Raw genomic sequence first — 6540 nt, 5'->3', positions numbered from 1 at the left:
TGAGCATAAGAGACTTCTTTCAAAAACATATATACATGTAAATAAAATATAGGCTATATATAATAAGTTAAATGTATTCATATAACAATTTGAAACATATGGCATAAAAGTATTAGTTATCTGTGATTTTAAATATTTTGGACATAAGGGGCCTCATTTATAAAACTTTGCGTAGAAACCGTCCTACATTTGATCGTGTAAACCTCACTCCCCTGGCTTCTAGAGGCGCTCTAGAGGGGAGTAGGACTGGTTACACTAAGTACATTTGCACGTTAAGACTGATTTTATAAATATGAACATTGGCTTGGATTTTAGCGTACACAGTACATATTTTATAAATGAGGCCCATGGTGCACACTGACTTCATCATGTTTCCTTTATATAACTTGTGTTATACTACCATGAGGTTTATTGTGTCTAATGACTTAATGGCTGAAAATCTATTGTCATTTTCCAGTAGTTGCATTTTTATTTAGACTATGATTTTCCTTGTACAGCATCATTGCCCCCTTATAAAACTATATGACTGCATAGTTGCCATATAATTACCACAAAAAGAAAGCACAATAACAGTTGAATGATCACAATGAGATCTAATGACACACTAAAATCCTCATAAACAATGCCATGACTGAACCCAAAGGGCCCTTATGATTTTTCAAATGCCACAATCAGCCCATCCATAAAGCCATACAGGAAAATTACTACAAACCCATAGAGCTCCTCAGACATGACAGTGTTAAGATGCTGTAAGGCATAGTGATGTGTTTATATCTAATGTACATTACATGATGTCTTATTAGCTCTCTCACAGGATCTCATGAAATATATTGAGCAGCTCTCAATGACATCAAACATGACTTGTCAAGTGGAAAGTGGTGAAACACTTCATGATTAAAAAGATCAAAATTCTTAACTGATATTTCAGACATACAATAAATCATAACAGATATGTTAATATGTATACACACAGGCTAGTTAATAAATAGGAACACTATATATATATATATATATATATATATATATATATATATACACACACACATACAGTATATATATATATATATATATATATATATATATATATATATATATATATATATATATATATATATATATATATATATATACACACACATACAGTATATATATAGTGTTCCTATTCTCTACCGAGTAATATATATAACTATTGTTGCTACATTTTTTATTTTGCAAGTTTGGGGCTGCATAATTGTGCTCGGTTTCACGACAAAATTACATCACCTGAAACCAAATATTTAGATTAATTACTTCATTCCATATGTTTGCATGCAACGCACTGCAAATGACCAAAGATACATTTTGCATGTCTGGAAACAGGAACCTTCCGTGCCATGCATGATTTCAAACCATGACGTCTTAGTGTATTACCAACAGTAATCTTGGAAACGGTGGTCCCAGCTCTTTTCAGGTCATTGACCACCTCCTCCCGTGTAGTTCTGGGCTGATTTCTCACCTTTCTTAGGATCATTGAGACCCCACGAGGTGAGATCTTGCATGGAGCCCCAGTCCGAGGGAGATTGACAGTCATGTTTAGCTTCTTCCATTTTCTAATGATTGCTCCAACAGTGGACCTTTTTTCACCAAGCTGCTTGGCAATTTCCCCGTAGCCCTTCTTCTTCTTCTTCTTCTTATAGGATTCCGGCAGTGTAGACGCTGCTGAGCGTATTACTGCCCTCCACAGGTCAAAGTTTGGCTTAAATTCTTACATACAGTCCTGTATCATGCAAGAACTGAATAACTGCCTTGGAGATCAGTTTATGCTTAACACTGTGACCAAACAAAGATAAAAGAGAAAAAGCCTTAACTCCAAGTCCTGTCAGTTTAATAAAGAATATATTTCTTTCTGCCCTATACTTTCTGCATTCTAGGAAAACATGACCTACTGTCTCCCCGTAGCCCTTTCCAGCCTTGTGGAGGTGTACAATTTTGTCTCTAGTGTCTTTGGACAGCTCTTTGGTCTTGGCCATGTTAGTAGTTGGATTCTTACTGATTGTATGGGGTGGACAGGTGTCTTTATGCAGCTAATGACCTCAAACAGGAGCATCTAATTTAGGATAATAAATGGAGTGGAGGTGGACATTTTAAAGGCAGACTAACAGGTCTTTGAGGGTCAGAATTCTAGCTGATAGACAGGTGTTCAAATACTTATTTGCAGCTGTATCATACAAATAAATAGTTAAAAAATCATATATTGTGAATTCTGGATTTTTTTTTTTAGATTATGTCTCTCACAGTGGACATGCACCTACGATGACAATTTCAGACCCCTCCATGATTTCCAAGTGGGAGAACTTGCAAAATAGCAGGGTGTTCAAATACTTATTTTCCTCACTGTATATGAGGTTTTATTAACAAAGTTCGGTAGGAGCATGTTCAGATAATTAACACAAGTGGAGAGCACTCAGCAATCAATGGTAAGAGGTCTCAGCAGGACTCAGCAGTCTCACCTCAATTCATTGACAGTTTTGCAGCATCTCCCCACCACCCCTTCTCCACACTTCTAGTCCTAAAACATTTACATACGGGGGGAGTACTCTGGGTTCGAGCTCAGAGCCGTCCCTCCGGACAGCACGCCAAATACGCATTAAACTTTACCCCCTCAAATTGTATGTAAGTGTGAACTTGTGCATCTCTATAGTGACTGAAGATGAAAAGTAAAGTTAATGCTTTGACTTTGAACTGGTCCCATACGAGACATGCCTGAGTGACTCCAGTGACCGGCTTTCATTGTCAGCTAGATGTTTTGGGTGGGTGCTTCTCTCAAAAACAAGGAGAGAGCATGTTACAGTGAACAGATGTAATTCTACTTAAATCTCATAAGCTTCATTCAAATCGTTTAATATTTGGAAGGATAAATATTGATTAATAACTTGATTACAAACCACTCAAAAGGATATATATATTGAAGCAGCAGTGGATTCAAGAATCCACCCCTTCAATATATAACATTTTTACACCCGCCAACCCGCCAAAGGCTGTACACCCGCCAACAACTATATACGTCCAGAGTGAGAAAAAGGGTTCAGAAAATCACTCTGGATCCCTCACATCTAAACCACCTTCTCTTGAACTTTTGCTGTCTGGCACTACAGAGCAGCAAACACAAGATAAGTTTATTCCCCCAGGCAGTCTGCCTCATGAACAGTAGCCTAAATGTTCTCCCTGTGCAATGACAACAATATGCAATATCACTTATATTTATATATATAAATATATTTATATATATAGATACTGTCACATTCACCGTCTGTCATCGTCCTGTCTTCACTACAGTTCCCAGAATCCTCCTTGTTTCCACACCTGAACTCACTCCCTCAATTACCCTCCTGTTCATCATCATCATCATTTGCATCACCTGTCTTGTGTTCATCTGTCTATGTATTTAAGTTCTCTCTGTCCATCATTCAGTTGTCGGTCAATGTTTGTGTTAGCACTCTTTTGTCTGTGCACGCACACTGTTTCGTATATTCTTCAGTTTAAATAAATATTGAGTATTTTGGATCTTTTGCCTGGAACTTCATCTTCTTCAACCTTGAGAAGTTACAGATACTGCTTCATTGTGATATCATATTACAAGGGACACAATAAAATATTGCATAATTCTTTTTCTTGCCATTCAGTCATAAATTAAAACATTGCACCAACCCTCCAAAAAATGGTCTAGATTTTGAAAGACTCTTTTCACATTTCCAGGGTTCTCAGAAGTGCAAGTCATCACAGTTTGGTAAACTTCTCAAGCCCCTGCCCTAGTTCAAAATTAATCAAAAGTGCCCCTGTCAACAATTATCAACAATAATATTGTGGTCAATAAAACAAAATTCATTTGAATTATAATTAATATGACAACATGTACAAAACAGTAACAAATTGCTCAAAAGTAGGAAAAACCCTTATCTTTTACATATCTGCCATCAGATAGTCTGAGACGTCATTAGGCTTTAATTCACATATAAATATTAATCCAGAAGATCCAAGATGGCGGCGCGAGTACATCGCGAGGCTCGCGGTCTCTCCAGATTCTGTAATTTAGCAGTATTTTTCTTGCTCATTTCGGGTCTGTTCGTCCAGAACAGTTGTGCCTTAACATCGTACACCCAAGGTGAGCTTTTGGATATTGGTTTGCGAATTTCCGACAGTTTTATGGACAACCTTCGACTCCTTCCTGAGATCGCCAGATCACCCGAGGCTATGCACTCTGCCCGGCCGGGCGGAAGTGCTCGCAGGCGCCGGCGAGATCGTAAACAAAGGCGGGGGAAGCGCGGAGGACTAAGAGCTAAGCTAAAGCTAACACCACACCGGCTCTCTTTACCCAGCATTTTCCTTGCCAATGTACGGTCGCTGTTGAACAAAATGGAGGAGATTCGACTCAACATCACATACAGCAAGAGACTTTTGAACTGTAATGTTCTAATTTTCACGGAAACATGGTTAAACAGCGGAATACCGGACAACGCTATTGAGCTAGCGGGACGCCATACATTCCGGGCGGATAGAACATTACATGGCTCCGGTAAGACCAGAGGTGGTGGATTGTGCATTTACATTAACAAAGCTTGGTGCACAAACTCTGCTATTGTTGGGAGACATTGTTCAGCTAACCTTGAGTTTCTCATGGTTAAATGTAGACCGTTTTATCTACCGCGGGAGTTCACTTCCACTATTATAACTGCAGCCTATATTCCCCCGGATGCTGATGCCAAGTTTGCTATGAAAGAACTTCACGCAGCCATCAGTAAACAACAGACCGTTCACCCGGAAGCTGCGTTTATTGTTGCGGGTGATTTTAATCATTCAAACTTAAAGTCAGTGCTACCGAAATTTCACCAGCATGTTTCCTGTCACACCAGAGGAAACAAAACCTTAGACCATGTTTACACAAACATGGCTGAAGCTTACGTCGCGACACCCCTCCCCCACTTGGGACAGTCAGATCACCTTTCTTTGTTCCTCACCCCCAAATATGCACCTCTGATCAATCGCGTGAAGCCATCAGTGAAGACCATCAAGGTGTGGCCTGCGGGGGCAGATTTCTCACTCCAGGAAAGGTTTCTACACACAGACTGGAGTATGTTTGCTTCTCAAGCCACCAGTGGCTCTCACACGGACATTGACTGCTACACCTCCTCTGTACTGGATTATATTAATACCACCATTGACAGTGTTACAACCCAGAAGCAGATCACCACATACCCAAATCAGAAGCCATGGATGAACAGGGAAGTGCGACTCCTATTGAAGACACGCAATACTGCCTTCAGATCAGGAGATGCACAAGCCTATAGCACATCCAGAGCAAATCTGAAAAGGGGCATCAAAGAGGCCAAGCACTGCTACAAGCTTAAGATAGAGGGACACTTTTCCAACGCTGACCCTCGGCGCATGTGGCAGGGCATTCAGGCCATCAGTGACTACAAACCCTCTCACTCCACCCCCGCAGCCACTGATGTCAACTTCCTGAACGAGCTAAATGACTTTTATGCTCGCTTTGAAAGAGACAACAGAGAAACTGCCACCAAGCTCAAATCCTCAGCTGACCACCCACCGATCACACTCTCCTCCACAGATGTCTGCAATGCACTGAGCAGGATCAGCGCGCACAAGGCTGCTGGACCAGACAACATCCCTGGACGCGTACTCAGGGCATGTGCGGAGCAGCTCGCTGGGGTTTTTACAGACATTTTCAACCTGTCTCTTGCCCAAGCAACTGTACCAACATGCTTTAAATGCACTTCCATTGTGCCAGTGCCAAAACACTCCAGCCCGAAGTGCCTTAATGACTACCGCCCTGTAGCACTCACACCCATCGTAATGAAGTGCTTTGAGCGGCTGGTCCTGGCACACCTAAAAGACTCTCTACCATCCACATTGGACTCACACCAGTTTGCCTACCGTAGCAATAGGAGCACAGAGGATGCAGTCTCCATGGCACTGCACTCTGTGCTCACACATCTGGACAATAAGAACACTTATGCACGCATGCTGTTTGTTGACTTCAGCTCAGCATTCAACACTGTCATCCCAACTAAGTTAATAGCCAAACTTGGAGACCTGGGCTTCAACACCTCCATGTGCAACTGGATTTTGGACTTCTTGACCAACAGACCCCAGAATGTTCGATCAGGCTCCAACTGCTCCACATCCATCACACTCAACACTGGTGTACCACAGGGCTGTGTGCTAAGCCCGTTCCTCTACTCCCTCTTCACCTCCGACTGCAAGCCTGTGTACGGATCTAATTCCATCGTCAAGTTTGCGGACGACACTACGGTGATTGGTCTCATCAGCAACAACGATGAGACTGCCTATAGGGAGGAGATCAAGCACCTGGCCACATGGTGCACCGAAAATAACCAGCTCCTCAACACCACCAAAACGAAGGAGCTCATCGTGGACTTCAGGAAAGTGTCAAGAGGCACACACGACACCATCTACATCAATGGAATGGCTGTTGAGCGTGTCTCCAGTTTCAAGTTCCTGGGGACCCACATCTCGGCGGAC

The sequence above is a fragment of the Rutilus rutilus genome, assembly GCF_951802725.1.
Source record: "Rutilus rutilus genome assembly, chromosome: 9".
Classification (NCBI taxonomy): Eukaryota; Metazoa; Chordata; class Actinopteri; order Cypriniformes; family Leuciscidae; genus Rutilus; species Rutilus rutilus.
This window is presented reverse-complemented; position numbering follows the sequence as displayed.